The sequence below is a fragment of the Leptodactylus fuscus genome, chromosome 5 (genome assembly GCF_031893055.1).
Source record: "Leptodactylus fuscus isolate aLepFus1 chromosome 5, aLepFus1.hap2, whole genome shotgun sequence".
NCBI lineage: Eukaryota > Metazoa > Chordata > Amphibia > Anura > Leptodactylidae > Leptodactylus > Leptodactylus fuscus.
The window spans coordinates 118,206,525-118,227,490 of NC_134269.1; the positions used below are offsets into that span (position 1 = coordinate 118,206,525).

Here is a 20,966-nt window from a genome sequence, read left to right on the forward strand (position 1 = left end):
ATGGAGAGCCTTGTGGATGAGAGTGATAACTTTATATTTTATTCTATATTGAATAGGCAGCCAATGTAGTGACTGGCACAGACCAGAGGCATCGCTGTAGCGTCTAACCTGACAGATGAGCCTGGATGCTGCATTCAGAATAGATTGTAGAGGGGAGAGTTTAGTGAGGGGAAGACCAATTAGTAAGGAGTTACAGTAGTCAAGGCGAGAATGAATCAGAGAGACAATAAGTGTCTTTAATGTATCTCTGGTAAGGAAAGGGCGTATTCTGGAGATTTTTTTGAGGTGGAGGTAACATGAACGTGCGAGTGATTCAACATGAGGGGTGAAGGAAATGTCTGCGTCAAACATGACCCCGAGGCAGCGGGCTGCTGCCTAGGAGTTATAGTAAGGCCTGAGACTGCAATGGATATATCAGGGACAGATTTATTAGATGGTGGAAACAGTAGTAGTTCAGTCTTGGAGAGATTTAGTTTCAGATAGACTGAGAACATGATATTTGAGACAGCAGAGAGACAGTCACTGGTGTTCTGTATGAGTGCAGGGGTGATGTCATGGGAAGATGTGTATAATTGGGTGTCATCAGCATAAAGATGGTACCTGAAGCCAAATCTGGCAATGGTTTGTCCAATGGGGGCTGTGTAGAGAGAAAAGAGGAGGGGGCCTAGGACCGAGCCCTGAGGAACCCGAACAGCAAGGGAAAGAGGGGAGGAAACAGAGCCTGCAAATGATACACTGAAGGTGCGGTCTGAGAGATAAGAGGAGAACCAGGAGAGCGCAGTGTCATTGAGGCCAACTGAGCGGAGCATAGTGAGGAGGAGTTGATGGTCAACAGTGTCAAAAGCTGCAGAGAGGTCCAGAAGAATAATAAGAGAGAAGTCGCCATTGGATTTAGCCATTAGGAGATCATTGGAGACTTTTGTGAGAGCCGTTTCAGTAGAGTGTGGAAGCCAGATTGTAAGGGGTCAAGCAGAGAGTTAGCGGATTAAACGAGAATAGACCAGGCATTCCAAGAGTTTAGAGATGAAGGGGAGGTTAGAGACAGGACGATAGTTAGCAGCACAGGATGGGTCCAGGGAGGGTTTTTTCAATAGCGGGGTTATAACAGCATGCTTGAAGGAGGATGGGAAGATTCCAGAAGAGAGAGAGAGGTTAAATATTTTAGTAAGGTAAGTAGTGACAGGAGGCGACAGAGATTGGAGAAGGTGTGAGGGGAAGGGGTCACTGCTGCAGGTTGTAGGACTGTATGTAAAGTCATATTACAAATATTTATTATTGGTTCTTCAGAATCAGAATAAGGGCATACCATGCAGGCTTCAAGAATGCACTAGAAAAGTTCTTAAAAGTTGCATGCTGAAATACTTAATTCCCTAAATCACTTAAGCTACAATCACATGGCAGTTTTGAGTCAACACACTTTTGAGACACACAGTGTCAGACAGTACAGAAGAACTTCTGGGGATTTCCAGGTAGAAAATTCATGACCGTTAGACTGAAATAAGAAAATTACAGTATCTTTGTGTGTAATGTAATTATGACTGATGTCTTATTGTCTTGTGCAGGTACATGGAACTGGTAGAGGTGCCCTACCTGTGTGAACCAGCTCAGAGAGGCGGTGATATTAAAACAGGTACTTGCTATGTAGACCAGGTTAACCTGGTCACCCACAGCCTGCACACCCATATACCCCTCTTTCTCACAGATAACCTACAACCCATTTCCCTTCTTTGAAAACTGACGTGTACACCCAAAAAAGACACTGAGTCTATCTTAGTTGGTTAAAGGACTTTTGATGACGTCATGACACAGGTCCTTCAATCTACTAGGTGTAAGTCAATGGCTGGTCAGGTAATGGAGGGGGTGTACATCTCACCCAGTCTACTAAGGTGGGTGAGATGAGAAAACTCCAGAAAGAATGTTTCTCAGCAGATAACTATTGTCTGCTGAGGGTTATTTCAGAGTTCCGGTTACTGGGCTGGATTTTGAGGAATGGCAGGTAGGTTGGTAGTGGGACCTCTCATTCCACTCCCCTCCTGTCCACACTTTGGGGATGTTTCGGCAGTGACTCAGCTGCAGAGAGTCTGCTTATGAAGGGAGGCTTAAGAAGTCAGCTCCAGCAGCAGACTGTGGGCACAGCTTGGCTGGAGAGCCAAAGAAAGAGGTCATATTTTTGGAGCTGTGTTCTGAATGATTCAACTGGCTTTTTATTTCTGTTATTCTAGGTGAAGTAACCTATTCTATGTTTAGTAAGAGCCTAAGGCAGGTATTTATTTTTGTATTGTTTCCTTTTGTTGCTGCTCTATATTTTTGAGTGAAAATAAAACTCTACCTTTGTTTTGGACTAAAGAAACTGCACTTATGTGTCTATGCCACCCTACCTAGCAACCCCAGACCCTGACAAAGGATAGATACCAGCATAGGGCTTGGGGACTGCGGGCAGGAGATAGAAGTTTATCCTGCCCGCTGACAACATGCAAGTGCTGGGAGACGGGCCCGGACAGGAGACGACCCCTGCTTGTGTACAGTAGTGAAGCCAGCAATTGCTAGCTTCACTACTGTTAAAAGATAGAGTGTGGAGGAGGCAGCTCCTCTCCCCATCCATCTTCAGGCAGCACCCGGCGCTGCAGTAAATAGGGCCCATTACCTGCTAGAGTTACTCCAGCAGGTAACGGCCTATTTAAAAAAAAATCTGCAGCTGTAGCAGCTGCCACTGAGCCCCCTAGTGTCCCGGGCCCTGTGGCAGCTGCTACCGCTGCTAACACGGTAGTTCCTCCCCCTGCATAAGGGCACTAATGTAAGACAGGAATTATTATATATGAGGGGCTATAAAATATAAGTGACTATTATAAAGGGGACAATTATATCTAAGGGGATTGCTATAAGGGGAGTCATATATAAGTGGGCTATTATTTATAATGGAGGAACTGTTTTATATAAAGAGCGCTATTATAAGAGAGGAATTATTATCTATAAGGAGCACTATTATAAGGTGGGACCGTTATATATAAGGGGGGCTACTATAGGAGAGGAATTATTATATATAAGGGGCGCTATTAAAACAAAGGAATTATTATATATAGCAGGGGTATTATAAGGGGGGACTGTTATATATAAGGGAGGCTATTATAGGAAAGGAACTATTGCATACAAGGAGGCTAATATAAGGGGGAAGTATTATACATAAGGTTGGATGTTATAAGGGGATACTGTTATATATAAGGGGCTATTATGTAAAAGGGAGAAACTATTATATATAAGGAGGTGTCTGTTATATTTAAATACGGAAATGTTATTCATAAGGGGGCGACTAAATCTGCAGTACTTTTCTCTCTACATAATTTGTGCGGAAAACACATGGACCCCATTATAGTCTATGGGGTCCATGTGCTTTCTTGGTTAACTGCTTTTTAATGCATTCAGTATTCCATTTGAGGGGTCCCCAAGTGGACTCCCCGAACGGAATACTGAACTCTGGGGACTGGTTTTTCCAGCAGGACAATGTGCTATGCTACACAGCTAGGTCAATCAATGTGTGGATGAAGAATCACCACATCAAGACCCTGTCATGGCCAGCCCAATCTCCAGACTTGAACCTCATTGAAAACCTCTGGAACGTAATCAAGAGGAAGATGGATAGTCACAAGCCATAAACAAAGAAGAACTGCTTACATTTTTGTGCCAGGAGTAGCATGGTGGAAATCATGCTAAGATGCATGAAAGCTGGGATTAAAAATCATGGTTATTCCACCAAATATTGATTTCTGATCTCCTTGAGGTAAAACATTAGTATTGTTGTTTCTAAATGAATATGATCTTGTTTTCTTTGCATTATTTGCGGTCTGACAGCTCGGCTTCTTTTTTTATTATTATTTTGATGATTTCTCATTTACTGCAAATCAACACAAATTTTTTTGCTTTGAATTTCGGAGACATGTTGTCAGTAGTTTATATCATAAAAGAACAATGTACATTTTACTAAAAAAAAATACCAATGAAGAGAAAAATCAGTGAAACTGAAAATTTTGCAGTGGTTTCTTAATTTTTTCCAGAGCTGTAGATTGTGAGCTGTATGGTGGTTTGCAAAAGTATTCATAACCCCTTGAACTTTTTCACATTTTGTCACCTTACAACCACAAACGTAAATGTATTTTATTACGATTTTAAGTGATAGACCAAACACAAAGTAGAACATAATTGTGAAGTGGAATGAAAATAATACATGGTTTTCAAAATTTTCTAAATTTTAATCCAATAAAAATCTGAAAAGTGTGTCGTGCAAAAGTATTTAGCCCCCGTATATCAATACTTTGTAGAACCACCTTTTGCTGCAAGTCTTTTGGGTTATGTCTCTACCAACTTTGTGCATATAGAGAGATTTTTGCACATTGTTCTTTGCAAAATAGCTCAAGTTCACCCAGATTGGGTTGAGAGCATCTGTGAACTGCAATTTTCATGTCCTGCCACATATGCTCAACGGGATTTAGGTCTGAACTTTGACAGATCCATTCTAAAACATGCCACTCTTCCATAAAGGCCAAATTTACGGTGTGCATCACTTATAGTTGTCTTGTGGAAAGATTCTCCCATCTGAGCTGTGGATTTCTGCAGCTCCTTCAGAATGACCATGGGACTCTTGGCTGCTTCTCTGACCAGTACTCTCCTGGCTTAATGTGTCACTTTAGGTTGACAGCCATGCCTTGGTAGGCTTTTTCAGTTGTAGAATGCTTTTTCCATTTTTGGATGATGGATTGAAAAGTGGTCCTTAGGATGCTGATGCTGTTTGTTCACTAGTGTTCTCTAACAAAGCACTGAGGCCTTCACAGAACAGGTGTATTTGTACTGAGACTAAATTACACACAACTGGATTCTATTAACTAATTAAGTGACTTCTGAAGACAATAGATTGCACTGGATTTTATTTAGGGGTATCAGAGTATAGGGGACTAAATATATTTGCACATCACAATTTTCATATTTTTATTTGACTAAAATTTTGAAAACCATGTATCATTTTCGTTCCACTTCACAATTATGTGCTACTTTGTATTGGTCTATCACTTAAAATCTCAAAATACATTTAAGCTTGTGATCATAAGTTGACAAAATGTGAAAAAGTTCATGGGGTATGAATACTTTTGCAAGCCATTGTATATGGGATAGTGATTGACAATGTATTTAAAGCGCTGCAGGATATGTTGGCGCAATATAAGTAAACAAAAAATGGAATTTGCCTTCAAACTATAGAAAAGTATCGGTATGTGACTCTGACATAAATGATTGGAAGCTTTTGTTCTTGATGCCTGGAGCACATAGTCATTTTTGTTTTAAACCTTTCCTGCTGCAGACATTTTTCTTTTGTTTTTTTTACTCGCCACCTTTGAAAAGCCTTTTTTTTTAAATTATACTTTCACAGAGCTGAATAAGGGCAAGACAAATTGTTCTTAAGAAGGGGACTATTTACTACTCCATACAATGTACAGGGAAGCTGAAAAAAATTCAGAAGAGGGTGGAAAAAAACACATTTGTGACATTTTCTTATGGCTTTTTTGCTTTTCTGTGTTCACTATGCAGCCAAAATGACAGATATTCTATACTCTGTGGTTCAGCATGAGTATTTTGATACCAAACTTATATAGTTTATGTTGTGTTTTAACACCTTTGCAAAAATCTTAACCTTTGAGACATAAAGAAAGATTATGAATGATAATCTGTTTTCCCTTAGCCCAAACAGCAGCACAACTGGGGTATTTCTGCCCCTATGAGCTGTTAGGACAGGTGAAATTTTTAATTACCTAACAGCTTTAACCCCTATAAGAGGCCGGAAGACCTGCTCCTCCCTTGTGTTAGTAACAAGTATGATATACAAAGAGCAATTTATAAAAGTGATACACACACATATACACCACATATTTGTACAATAGCACCTCCTAGGGAGGGAGCCTTGTGCTGCTGTTTGGGCTAAGGGAAAACAGATTATCATTCATAATCTTTCTTTCCCCCTACGCCCAACAGCAGCACAACTGGGGATTTAGCAAGTATTGTTTCCCCTAGGGCGGGTCCTCCTGGCAGGCTGATGCCAAGACGGAGTGCCCAAATGCTGTAGCATCGGCCGTATGCCAGTCTAATCTGTAGTGTTTGGCAAAAGTCAGCTGTGAGCTCCAAGAGGCTGCAACACATATCTGCTCTAGAGAGAGGAACCATGTCTCTGCCCATGATGTCGCCACTGCTCGGGTGGCATGGGCTCGTAGGATATCTGGAACAGGAAGATTCTGGGCCCGTAGGGAACAGGTGATGGCTTCTCTGATCCATCTAGACAGGGTTACCTTTGATGCTTTAGAGCCTCTATTATGGCCAAACACATTAACCAGAAGATTCTCTGATCTTCGGAACGGTGCTGTACGGTCTAGGTAAATATGTAGTGCTCTTACCAGATCCAGTGTGTGTAGCTTCTCCTCCTGCTCAGTGGCAGGGGAGGGAAAGAAACCCGGTAGGGTGATCACTTGGTTGGTGTTCTGAAGTGTTAGTACCTTTGGCAAAAATCCCGGAACGAACCTCAGCTGCACCCTGTCAGGGAAGAAGGTTATGAAAGGTTTGGAGGCTGCTAGAGCCTGCAATTCGCCAACCCTCTTGGCGGAGGTTATTGCCAGCAGAAAGGTCACTTTAAATGACAGGTACTTCCAGTCCACTTCAGATAATGTTTCGAAGGGGGGCGCACATAGCCCTTGTAGAACTGCGGCCAGGTCCCACCTGGGGACAGGGGGCCGTACCTGGGGTCGGAGCCTGGCAGCCCCCCTAAGGAACTGTTTGACAAGAGGATCTTGTGATAACCGTGTCTCCAGGAGAGCAGATAGAGCTGACACTTGAACCTTGAGGGTGGCAGGTGCTAGTCCTCTCTCCAGGCCGTTCTGTAAGAACTCTAGGACTGCATCTCTGTCTGGATCGCGGTGGTTGCCTGTACACCAATCTCGGAATATCCGGGCGAACCTCTGGTAGCTCTGATTGGTTGCCTCTGCTCTTGAATGGGCTAAGATACTTAGCACTCCCTGGGACAATCCTCTGTCTGCGCGTATGGCGCGGTTAACTTCCAGGCAGTGAGGTTGAATTTGTCTAGGCCCAGGCACGGCCGACTGTTCGGTGACACCAGGTTCCTGACTGGTGGAAGCCTCCAGTAGTTCCCCCGACTCATAAGGATAAGGTCGGTGAACCATGCCCTTTTTGGCCAGAACGGCATGATCACTATTGCCGAAGTCTGGTCCTGCCTGAGTTTCGTCAATACCTTTGAGATCATCGGGATGGGAGGGAACACGTATGCCAGTTCGAACCTCCATGGTATTGACAGGGCATCCACAGCCAAAGGGTTGTCTTCCCGGTACAGGGAGCAAAACCTTTCTACTTTGGCATTGTGTTGGGTGGCCATCAGATCCACCTCGGGGAGACCCCACCTCCTGGTCAGGTAGTGGAAGATGTCCTGATTCAAGGACCATTTGCCTGCGGATGGGCGGCCTCTGCTGAGTTGATCCGCTAGGATGTTCAGGCGGCCCTGGATATGTACCGCGGCCAGCTGGGAGAGGTTCTGTTCTGCCCAGGAGAAGATCAGGTTGGTGACTTGCAGGAGCGAGGGGGACCTGGTTCCTCCCTGCTTGTTGATATAGTGGACTGTCGTGAGATTGTCTGATCTTACTTTGACTGCTTTCCCTCGTAGAAGTGGTGCAAATGACAGAAGGGCTCAATGAACTGCGGTAAGCTCGCGCCAGTTGGATGAGTGCGTCCTCTCCCGCTGATTCCATGTACCTTGAACCGGGGTCTCCCCCAGATGAACTCCCCAGCCTGTGAGGGAGGCATCTGTAGTCAACAGGGTCCAGGCGGGCTGGACCGAGGACTTCCCATCTCGCAGATGGGTCCACCAGGGCAAGGTTTGCCGGGTGCTGATGGTTAACTGGATAGCGGACATCAATCCAAGGACCTTCATAGCCGTCCTGATGGTGACCTTCCGTGTAGAAGACAAATGATGTGCTGCCCGAGCAATTTTCCTTTTGCGAGGAGAGGGTAGAGAGACCGTCATGTTGAGAGAGTCTAGAATAAGTCCCAGGAACTGAACTCGTGTTGATGGCACCATTACTAACTTCTGCCAGTTTACCAGCCACCCCAGCTTGTCTAGTAGAGCTACGGCGGTCTGCACCTGCGTGGTAAGAACCTCCTTTGAATGAGCCTTCAGAAGCCAGTCGTCCAGGTGCGGGACTATGAATATGCCTTGAAGGCGCAGGGCGGCAGCGACCGGAGCTATGACCTTTGTGAAGGTGTGGGGGGCGGAGGATATGCCGAACGGGAGGGCTGCGAACTGGAAGTGTGCCTCTTTCCCTTCTATGTATCCTCAGGAACTTTCGGTGTGCTGGAAAGATGGGTACGTGGAGGTAGGCATCCTTCAGGTCCAGAGTGACGAAGTGATCTCCAGGGTGCATGAAAGGTAGTACTGACCTGATGGTCTCCATGAATAGATGCCTGTGCCTTGATCTGCGCGAGGAACCACCTCCAGCGCGGCTTTGTCCACGTACTCCTGAATCAATTTCTCCAGATGAAGTTGTTTGGGGCCCTGAAGAGGGTGGGTTCTTACCATCTTCTCTGGTGGCAGGGAAACAAAATTGATTTTATAGCCTTCCTGGATCGTCTGGATGACCCAGGGGCCCCGAATATTCTGCCGCCAGGCATCCACATAGTGGGAAAGACGACCGCCCACCACAGGGGAGGGGGGGGGTAATGTGAGGGAATTAGAAGGGGGCATTCTTACGCCCACGAGATGAGCCCCAACCTCTTCCTCTACCGGATCGCCGCTGGCCTCTGGTACCTCTCCTGGTGGCGCCTCTTCCTCGAAAGGAGGAACTCCGGCCTTCAAAGGGCTGTGGCAGATTCTTGCCTTTGGAGTCGGCCAATCCTTCCATGATGTGGTCGAGCTCCCTCCCGAACAGCCGTCCGGACTCAAAGGGGAGACCACACAGGCTGTTTTTGGAAGTGAGATCAGTCTTCCAGGGCTTCAGCCACAGGGGTCGGCGAGCCACAGTAGCCAGCGCCATGGATCTGGCCGCCAGACGGGTCTGGAAATGGGTAGCCTCTGTCAGGTGATCCACCAGTAAAGTGATGTCAGACATTGCCGCGAGGAGATCATCACGATCCACGCCGGAATCGATGTCCTTGGCCAGAGATGAAAGCTCCGCACGTAAGCCAGTCGCTACCTCATTCGCGACAATACCCAAAGAGGCCTGGGCCGAGGCGGCCGAATACACCCGCCTCAGAGATCCTTCGACTCGGCGATCCATGGGATCCCTGAGACCAGATCCGTCCTCTGATGGAAGGACGGTGCGCCTTGATAATTTGGCCACGGCGACGTCCACTCTTGGTGGAGGACCCCACGCCTTCAGCTGACCTTCAGAGACGGGAAAAAGCGACTTGAAACGCCTGGATGGTGCAAAGGATCGAGAAAACAGAGAGGACCAAAAGGTCTGAATCTCCCTGTATTCCCACCAAATGTGAAAGAAGGAGCCCACTGCGGTACCACAAACATCAGAAACAGCAAGGTAAAATTTGTGAAGGAGGACTGGGCAATGGTACCAGTGGGTCAGAATCTTAAAGTTTTTTTCCTGGGCACTGCAGGGAAATGGTAGTTTGTGGACCAGCAGGAAGAAGCGGGCCCAGTCACCAGGAGAGAGTTGCAGACCTAGGTCAGCATCTCAGGATCTAGTATAAGGGGGAGGCCCAGGGTGGCAGCCGTGAGGAGAACGTCATAGAGGAGTGAAAGGGTGTGAGTCGGAGCCTCGGACTGTAGGAAAACACTCTCCAAGGCGGTATGGGTAGAGGAGGGGAGGGACTACATGTAGAACTTGCGGAGGAAGGCAACAAATTGATTGTATTCTAGACAGGAAATGTTTAGATTATTAGAATGTTCCTTTTTATATTTTACAACACAATAGCATAATTCATTTGTAGAGAATAACTTTCTGATTTCATAAACTACATTTCATAATTTCACATGATGCTATTAGGAAATAAATATATTCTCAGCCTGCATATTAAAGGGATTCTACCACTAAAATACATTTTTTTCTAGTTAACACGTCGGAATAGCCTTTAGAAAGGCTATTCGTCTCCTACCTTTAGAAGTGCTCTCCGCCGCGCCGTTCGTTCAAAATACCGGTTTGTACCGGTATGCTAATGAGTTCTCTCGCAGCGATGGGGGCGTCCCCATCGCAGGAGCAGCGATGGGGGCGTCCCCACTGCAGCTCGAAAACCGACCGCAGCGCCGCCTCTATGGTCTTGCGTATCCTCCCCTTGCTTCTTCAGCGTCCTGTCGCACGCCTGCGCAGTACGCTCTGTTCGGCGAAGATTGCCGAACGTACTGCGCATGCGCGAAATTGCAGTGCCCGCACTATGGCTGGGACTGCAATTTCGCGCATGCGCAGTACGTTCGGCAATCTTCGCCGAACAGAGCGTACTGCGCAGGCGTGCGACAGGACGCTGAAGAAGCAAGGGGAGGATACGCAAGACCATAGAGGCGGCGCTGCGGTCGGTTTTCGAGCTGCAGTGGGGACGCCCCCATCGCTGCTCCTGCGATGGGGACGCCCCCATCGCTGCGAGAGAACTCATTAGCATACCGGTACAAACTGGTATTTTGAACGAACGGCGCGGCGGAGAGCACTTCTAAAGGTAGGAGATGAATAGCCTTTCTAAAGGCTATTCCGATGTGTTAACTAGAAAAAAATGTGTTTTAGTGGTAGAATCCCTTTATATATATATATATATATATATATATATATATATATATATTTACCGTCCTAGGTTCAGAATCCGGGTCTGCATGTACTGTATATACTGTATAAATGTATGCCAGATGTGTTATACTGCTCATCCTGTTACAGTCATCACATTCTTACTATGCTCTGCTAATATAGTTGTTTGTTGTAATTATGTCGCTTGGCAGTCCAGTCCTTATCTGTATGTTATGTTCTATTTTTAGAATTTGTAACTAAGGCATGAGATACACTGGTGAACATTCACCTGCGTATACAGTGTTGGCCAAAAGTATTGGCACCCCTGCAATTCTGTCAGATAATATTCATTTTCTTCCAGAAAATGATTGCATTCACAAATTCTTTGGTATTATTCTCTTCATTTAATTTGTCTTCAATGGAACACCACAAAAAGAATTGTCAAAAAGCCAATTGGATATAATTCCACAGCAAACATACAAAAGGAGGTGGACAAATGTATTGGAACTGTTTGAAAAATCATGTGATGCTTCTCTAATTTGTGTAATTAACAGCACCTGTTACTTACCTAAGGCACCTAACAGGTGGTGGCAATAACTAAATCATACTTGCAGCCAGTTGAAATGGATTAAAGTTGACTCAACCTGTCCTGTGTCCTTGTGTGTACCACATTGAGCATGGAGAAAAGAAAGAAAACCAAAGAACTGTCTGAGGACTTGAGAAGCAAAATTGTGAGGAAGCATGAGCAATCTCAAGGCTACAAGTCCATCTCCAAAGACCTGAATGTTCCTGTGTCTACCATGTGCAGTGTCATCAAGAAGTTTAAATCCCATGGCACTGTGGCTAACCTCCCTAGATGTGGACGGAAAAGAAAAATTGACGAGAGATTTCAACGCAAAATTGTGTGGATGGTGGATAAAGAACCTCGACTAACATTCAAACAAGTTCAAGCTGCCCTGCAGTCTGAGGGTACAACAGTGTCAACCCGTACTATCCGTCGGCATCTGAATGAAAAGGGACTGTATGGTAGGATACCCAGGAAGACCCCACTTCTTACCCAGAGACATAAAAAAGCCAGGCTGGAGTTTGCCAAAACTTACCTGAGAAAGCCAAAAACATTTTGGAAGAATGTTCTCTGGTCAGATGAGACAAAAGTAGAGCTTTTTGGGAAAAGGCATCAACATAGAGTTTACAGGGAAAAAAAGAGGCCTTCAAAGAAAAGAACACGGTCCCTACAGTCAAACATGGCGGAGGTTCCCTGATGTTTTGGGGTTGCTTTGCTGCCTCTGGCATTGGACTGCTTGACTGTGTGCATGGCATTATGAAGTCTGAAGACTACCAACAAATTTTGCAGCATAATGTAGGGCCCAGTGTGAGAAAGCTGGGTTTCCCTCAGAGGTCATGGGTCTTCCAGCAGGACAATGACCCAAAAAACAATTCAAAAAGCACTAGAAAATGGTTTGAGAGAAAGCACTGGAGATTTCTAAAGTGGCCAGCAATGAGTCCAGACCTGAATCCCATAGAACACCTGTGGAGAGATCTCAAAATGGCAATTTGGAGAAGGCACCCTTCAAATCTCAGGGACCTGGAGCAGTTTGCCAAAAAAGAATGGTCTAAAATTCCAGCAGAGCATTGTAAGAAACTCATTGATGGTTACCGGAAGCAGTTGTTCACAGTTATTTTGTCTAAAGATTGTGCTACCAAGTATTGGGCTGAGGGGGCCAATACTTTTGTCTGGCCCATTTTTGGAGTTTTGTGTAAAATGATCAATGATTTGACTTTTTTTTCATTCTCTTTTGTGTTTTTTCATTGCAAGCAAACTAAATGAAGATATTAATACCAAAGAGTTTGTGCTTGCAATCATTTTCTGGAAGAACATAAGTATTATCTGACAGAATTGCAGGGGTGCCAATACTTTTGGCCAACACTGTACTGATTTATTATTCACATCTATCATAATGATTAGGTTTACTTTACAAAAATGTAATAACATTAAATATGGAAATGGAAAATATATGGTATAACCATCTGGGTAAAATCAGTTGAGTCTAAAATTTTACCCTATACATTACAGAGGATAAAATCCATGCTGAAAAACTGCAACTTCAATTGACATGCTGCAGACTTAAAGGGGTATTCCCATAACCTTTGTTCACCAACCGATAGGCTCTGTGCTCTGTTCACTTCCTGGGTTTCTGGGCACATTGGTGGGCGGGGTTTCACTTGCTCTGCTATCTTCTATGTTTGCAGTTAGTAATGAGGGATTGGTTGTAAATACAATACCACAGTATGAAGCTGATGTAGAGGCTGATGTAGCAGAGCTGGATTTGAGTTAGCTTGCATTACATACAGAGGTACCGGACTCCCTATCTCAGCCCTTACCAGCCAAATTCAATTAAACCAGTTGATAAGTGGAAGAGCTGAAGATAGAGTTCAGAAATCCCGGCGCTCTCACTCCCCCCTCCCCTATCTGAGGAGCTCCGTTATTTGACAGACATAAGCAGCACTCAGCCCTTCCCTCCCCCCCTGAGAGCAGGCAGCTACATCACTTGGGAAATTAGCAGATAAGCCCAGTGGCCATAGAAACTGAGTGTAAACAATGAAGTGAATAAATTAAGATAGCGGCCAAACAAAGCAGTTTTGCTGAAGCAGTGTATTTAGGAAAAGTCTTAAATCCACATAAACTAGCAGTATAGATAGGATCCTTGTTATGGGACAACCCCTTTAAGATAATACTACATATTGTTTTTGGGTGTCAATGAGATTTGCTTAAAGAGGCTTCTGGGATATATATTTTTTATACTAGGTCAGGGAATGTGAACCCCCCCAAAAAAACATATTACCTATCCCTGATGCTCCGTTGCCTCCCAGCATGGTACAGTCCTACTGCTCTGTTTTTTTGAGGCAGAGTTCCTCCTGGTACTGATATGCCAGGTCCCTTTAAATAGGCCACTGATTGGTTACTTGCAGCAGAGATTTCTGCTGGAAGAAAACTCCAAAGCATCAGGACCAGACCATGCTGGACCACACCAGAGTAACGGGAATATATGAATATGTTTTTTTTTTATTATTATTCACCTCCCCTGGCCTCATTAAAAAGTTTTGGTTTTTTTTATTCTGGACAATGCTTTTAGTTCTGTTACTTTGCTGGTGCTGCAAATGATGACATTTTCTGCGTGAAAAAGCTGAAAATTTGTAACACATACATCCCATGTGGATATACCCTGTTGTATGTGGACTGTCTTTCAGGGGTTCTTAGTTAGAGTTCTTTTAGGCATTGCCACGTTTTCGTACATCCAAAGAATTGACATCCTGGTGGTTTAAAACCAGTAGCACAGGTCACTTTATACTGCAGATTAGCAGGTTAATGACATTAAGCTTCTGAATTCAAAAGTCTGGTTATATGTAACATGTGACTACCACAAACATTATTTATTTGACAGTGCACTCTGGCTCTGTCATAGACGGAATAAGAAAACATGCTGCTGCTGAAGATATTGTTCTAATTTGCTAACCTAAAAACTACAGACATTCTTATCTAGTATCTACATGGCTGTTATAACTCACACCAGGTTTTCTGATTAACCTGTTTTTTTTTTAAAGTTATTTTCTTACATATGCTATTTATGCAGTAGAAATACTTGTTAGACACTTAAATGGATTTTCCAGAATTGTAACATTGATGACCTACAGTATGTTCAGGATAAGTATCTGTCTGATGCCCAGCTTTGTTTACGTGCTATGTGAGTCGCCAAGTGGACTCCCCAAACAGAATACCGAATGCAGATATGAACTGGGCCTAAGAGTCATCAATTAAAGAGGACCTTTCACCTCCTGGGGCACATGCGGCGTAATACACCGCAAGAAAGCCGAAAGTGCGCTGAATTCAGCACACTATCGGCTTTCACATTCTGTGCCTGTGGTGAAGAGCTATCGGTGCCAGTACTGTAGCACTTCCATGTCAGAAGGGCATTTCTGACAGTCAGTCAGGAACGCCCTTCCTCACAGTAGTGTCTATTGCGCTGTACTGTGAGAGCGGTGAGGAACGCCCCCCTCCCCTCCTGATAGTACTTGTCCATAGACTAGTACTGGAGGAAGGGGATGTTCCTCACCACTCAGCGTCATCGCTGGGAGGTAAGCAACGCCCCCTCTCAGAGTACAGCGCAATAGACGTTACTGTGAGGAAGGGCGTTCCTGACTGACTATCAGAAACGCCCGTCTGACAGTGAAGAGCTATGGTACCGGCACCAATAGCTCTTCACCGGGGGCACAGAACGGGAAAGCCGATAGTGTGCAGAATTCAGGCTTTCTGGTGGTGTATTACACCACATGTGCCCCAGGAGGTCAAAGGTCCTCTTTAACAGTCTTAACCCACAGCCCACCCCTTTCGGAGAGACAAAACAGTCTTCATAGCGAAGATAAGTTGAATGAGAAGTAAACGGATTACTTTAATTACATATATTACACGTGTACATGTTTCTTATATTCACATCTACTATTTATGAACATTTTTCTATTTGGGGGTACGCTTTAAGTCCCTGATAGCAGTTTGATGAGAGAAATGATGTGCAGGGAAAATCAAATTTCAAGATTGGCAGAGTATTCAGAGTTTTTTGGCACTGATTTTGACACTGAATCCACCTCAAAATCAGTCTCCAAAAAAGCCTCCCAATACAGTTTTACTGGGAGGCTTTTTTTGGAGGCTGATTATGAGGTGGATTCAGCGTCAAAATCAGTGCCGAAAAACTCTGTGTGCACTAACCCTCAGAGGACAGGCCTCATTCGATCTTTAACTGATACCATATTCTAGTCAAATATCTTCATTTTATGAGAAACAAATAATTTTATATATTTTTCTTACGGCATTCACCTTATGGGATAAATACTGCTAATTTTGGGGATATTTAACATGCTTATTTTTTGTTTACATTACTATTTTTTCTCCTTCACGCAGTGACATTTTCTATTTATATTTTTGACTCCCAACCTTACAAACCTCATAACTCTTTTATTTTTCTGTTCACAGAGCCATATTAGACTTAATGTTTGCGGAACAAATTGATCTTCATAATGGTACCATTTATTATTCTGTACAATGTACTGGGAAGCTGGGAAAAAAAATTCAGAATTGGAGAAAAAGTGCATTTGTGCAACTTTCTTATGGGCTTCGATTTTATGGTGTTCACTCTGCAGCCAAAATAACATGTCACTTGTAATTTATGTTTTGGTATGATTCTGGGGATTTACAGGCCACGAGAAAATGGCCACTTGCACAGTATTGTAAGCGGCCATTTTCTCATGGCCTGTGGGCATGCGAAGTCTGCTCTGCCCAAGGCCTAGAAGTTACAAGCCACCGCCGGAAGAAGAGGATGTAAAGGACGTTCCTGACGAAGATGGAGGCGGTACTGGAGAGAGTTCTCTGGCAGCATTGGAGAAGCCCCCAGTGCTGTTTGAGCGCTGGGGCCCGCCCCCAGTGCTGCGAGAGAACTAATTTGCATACCGTCAAGAATCGGGATTCCTACGGAACGGCGGTGCGGAAAAGACAATGAAAGGTAGGAGAAGAATAGCCTTTCTTAAGGCTATTCCATAGTTACATAGTTGATGAGGTTGGATAAAGACATTAGTCCATCAAGTCCAACCTATAACCCTACACAGGGGTGAACCTACTCCTTTCGCCGCCCGAGCGAAGTACAGAAAGCCCCCCCCCCCTCCAGTGGCCTCCCCAAATCACCGCTCCGTGCTAAGCCAGTCCAGGACAACTTGTCAAAGCAAAAATGCCGCCCTCCCCGAGGCCCTGGCATAGTGCCGCCTGAAGCGCTCGCTTCAGGTCGCCTCATGGGAGGTGCGGCACTGACCCTACAATCCCTACACTTTTACAATGTTACTAAGAAAAAAATGTGTTTGTATGATAGGATCCCTTAAAGGGCTGTGACATCACAGGTATGGCTGGCTGTTGATTGACTGCACGTACGGAATTTTGGGTGATCCCACGTTTCCAGAGTTCCTTGCCCGTGTCCTATTGTGCAGCAGCCATTTTTAGAAAAAAATTGATTCGTTATCACGAAGCGTGAGGAAATCCGGATTCGCTCATCTCTAATCGGCAGCAATGGCTATAACAGGAAACTAAAGCCGCTTTGCTGTTTTATAGTCTTGCCAGCCTTTGCCTAAATTTTGTCTCTTATTGAACAACCCCTGCAAAGCAAAATTGTACATGACATTCAGACCGTGCAAACTATTGAATGGAGAAGTCACTGTGGAACTGTAATGATGAGCAAGCATAAAGAGAATTCTATAATGTTGTAATCCACCATGAGGTAGCAGCAGGGGAAGTATATGCCATGCCATATAGTGGGGGAGGGGAGCGTGCTGCACACTGGAGACACCAGCTGTACACTTGCCTTCTAGGGCGAGCAAAGTGCATAGTGTCCTATACAGTATGTGTCATATCATATTCCTAGTCTCATATTATGTCACCATTTGCAGGAAAACCATCATTTTCTTTGTAACAGTTCCCTTTTCCTCTCTAAAGGAGCTGTACATCATGTAATGGTTTCTATACCAGTCCTGATGCGATTCCTATACATTAAACTCTTCATTACGGGACTTATTGCTAAGGTTTTCTTGCCGTCCTTGGTGGAGTGTTATGGGCTACAAGGCACTGACTGCAGACACCATGGTGCATCCTCACACAAAATGTCGGCTGACCCGTCACATATACATTAGATAGCAGGCATGGTGGAGGGCGCGGGCTCTGTCACCCCTTGTGCAGTGTCCTCCTGTCATGTGTCATGGCTGTATGTAACATATATAATACATGTGCTGATAATATAATTCTAATAATACGATGGGGTGACTGACCGTACAGAGGAGTGACCCCCGTCAGTCACGTATCAGCAGCACTACTCCCCATGAACGGGGGCGGGAAACTCCAGGACAGAAAGAAATGTCATCTGAGAGAAACACGTCAGAGCCGGCTCCTCCACTCAGCAAGGTGCCGGCTGCTCGGCGTGCAGCATCTCTTCCCACTCACTGCCATTGACTGTCATAGATGCACCCAGTGCGGTACCTCAGGCTGGATCCGGAGCGCACACACTATGGCAGCACAAGGCAACATGGAGGAGGACGGCGATACAGGAGCCCGGCATTATAGAAACCACTTGTCTGCTGCTCAGGTAAAGAAACGCTTGTTCTCCCCATTGTCAGCCTTGTGTAACCGGATACGCGCGGAGTAACGCATGACTCCTATGGCTATTGTACTGGGTGTTCAGTGTGAACTGACAGCTACAGGGTCACCATGTCTACAGGTGATACTTTATACATGAAGCTAAGGGTAAAGCTTATCGTATGGGCAATGAGTAGGACAAGTTTTCTTGTGATGGGGGTGCCAAACATATTACATTCCAATAGGAAACTTCATAAAGAGGCCTTATGTGCTTGAGGAACATTGTCCAAGTAATGTGCGCCATATTTCTGTGATGTGTGCCAGGTCTTATTCTTTTACTACATGGCTAAGGCCCCACAGGACGACCTGTAGTTATGAAGGGCTGCGGGAAAAACCGCGGCAGCAATGCATCGTGGTTCTTCCCACAGCGCTTTAAAGAGGACCTTTCATCAGATTGGGCACAGGCAGTTCCATATACTGCTGGAAAGCCGACAGTGCGCTGAATTCAGTGCACTATCGGCTTTCCCGATCTGTGCCCCGGGTAAAGAGCTATCGGTCCCGGTACCATAGTCAGGAACGTCCTTCTCCACAGCAGAGCCTATCACGCTGTACAGTGCGAGCGGGGAGAAACGCCCCCCCCCCCTCTGCTCACAGTGCTCGTCTATAGACGAGTATTATCAGGTGGGGAGCGGGTGTTCCTCCCCGCTCCACAGTACAGCGCGATAGGCACTGCTGTGGAGAAGGACGTACCTGACAGACTGTCAGGAACGCCCTTCTGACTGTAAAGAGCTACGGTACCAGGACCGATAGCTCTTTACCTGGGACACAGATCGGGAAAGCCGACAGTGCGCTGAATTCAGCGCACTGTCGGCTATCCAGCAGTATATGGAACTGCCTGTGCCCAATCTGATGAAAGGTCCTCTTTAAATAGAAGTTCGGGGAGTTTTCCTCTGCAAACTTTCTGTTACAATTATATCTACAGGGAAGCCGCCACCGTTTCCATAGATATAATTGACATGCTGTGATTTCCAAAACCGCAGCATGTCTGCGCTGTGGTTTTTACCGCAAAGTGTGCGTAGGATCGCAAGAATCCCATCCACTTTGCGGTTACTGTAAAACGCCGTGATTTTTCCCGCATTGTTTCCACTGCGGGAAAATAGCGGCATTTCCGGCCTTTGGGGCCCCGGCCTAAGGCTGAAGCCCCACGTTGTGGAAACGCAGCTTTTTTTTTTGCAGATTTTGTTGCGTTTTTTTGAGTCGAAGGTAGGGTTGGATTGAGGAGATGTCAGAAGTATAAGGCCCCGTTCACACAGAGCAAGAGGGGGCGGATTTTGGCGCTGAATCCCCTCACAATAGTGGTCTATGTAGACCACTAGCGCTCTTTTTTCTGTGAGCGGCATGTTGCCGCTCACGGAAAAAAGAAGCAAGCTGCCCTTTCTTCAGGCGGATTCTGAGGCTGATTCAGCCGCAGCGTCCACCTTGCGACAGCACCCTCCGAACTAGGCCCATTCATTTGGGTCTAATCCGGAGCGGAAATCCACGACGGCATCCCGTCGCGGAAGATGCAACAGAATATGCACCACGGAATCCCCGTGTGAACCAGCCATAAGTACTTCCAATATATTTCCCATTCCTTTTGCAGCCACTCCTAGGTTTAGCTAAAAAAAACTCAGCAAAATTTGCAACAAAAGAAACTGCGTTTCAGCAATGTGGGGCCTCAGTCTAAAGGAACGTCATAGGATCACGCCTGCGTTGGAGTTTCCATTGTAGATTCCGTCAAAAATCATTGACAAAATAGGGGAGCGTGGTGTGCAATTTGTATGGCAAAATGGTGGACACCATAACAGAAACCTGTTGGAGTCTGTTGCTATTAGTGTCTCTCATATGAAAATCTGATACTGTGTATTTTTTCTTTGTTTTGTTCTTAAAAGTGAACATAAGTAATGTAACTAAAAGCCTTGACCATGGCCACATCCTCTTGCAGTTACTGAACTAAATTTATTATGCACTTCAACCATTTTATAGCACAAAGTACCGGCATTTATGTATAGAAGCCATTATATAGTATATGTGTGTCTAGTATATTGGGATTAGTAATGTGTTTATTTTTCACTAACCTTAGCCTAAGGCTGGGGCTCCAAATTGCAAAAACACAGCATTTTGGGCGTGGCAAAAATAACGCTGTGTTTTACATTACCTGCAAGGTGGAAGGGATCCTGGCTAATCCCATCCACACATTGCAGAAAAAAATGTGCAGCGGAAATGCTGCAATTTCAAAAACCGTGTAGTTTTTGTAAATCACAGCATGTCTATTGTATCTACGGAAACTCTGACATTTTCCGTATAGCTATTATGGAAGCAGAAAGTCCATAGAGGAAAACTCTGTGGACTTACTGTGAAAAACGCTGTGGAAATAACGTGATGGGTTTCTGCCGCAGTCTTTTTCACAGCACTTATTGGCTGCGGCTCACTACTTGGGTCCTTAGTCTCAGTCCCTTAGTTAATAAATTTACAATATGATCTACTGACTGGCGCCCATCAAAAAAAATCAGTAAGAAGAGCAAAGAAGTTTTGTCAGTCTTGATGTCTTGAGGGTAACTCATGGGTCTGGTTACAGCAGCTTCTGGCCACCAATGCAACCAATATAGTTATGTCACCTTCCCTTGGATTATTTATTGTACCTGAACCAGTTGAGTTGAGAAGAACTGAACTGAGTTATTCCAGTGTTATGCATTGGAACAGTAGCTTTCTATTCCAAGCAAGGGTTCCTTCATTATTGCTAATATACTGCATATACTCAAGTACAAGCTGAGTTTTTCAGCACAGTTTTTGTGCTGAAAAAGCCCCCTCGGCTTATACTCGAGTCAAGATGGGAGGCCGCTGGAACAGCGCCGCTGCCGATAGGTATTTCAAACTGCAGAAGTACTTACGATACTTCTGCTAGCAGGCCAGGAACGCAGCGGGCCTCCGTTCCCTTGCTCTCCAAAAACTGCCCCCCCGCTCTATCGCATGCCGGGTGACGTGGCCACATAAGCTCAAGCTCTCAC

General features: G+C 45.1%; 1 protein-coding gene across 1 annotated transcript in view; it reads left to right on the plus strand.

Annotated features, from left to right (window-relative positions):
• The first annotated feature begins 1,441 nt into the window (after positions 1-1,441).
• The window catches only part of LOC142204547 (pendrin-like), a 93,053-nt gene continuing 73,528 nt past the window's right edge, over positions 1,442-20,966 (plus strand). The window contains exons 1-2 of the mRNA XM_075275863.1: positions 1,442-1,469; positions 1,563-1,630. The gene's annotated coding sequence lies outside the window, so the exon portion shown is untranslated. The remainder of the gene's footprint in view (positions 1,470-1,562; positions 1,631-20,966) is intronic.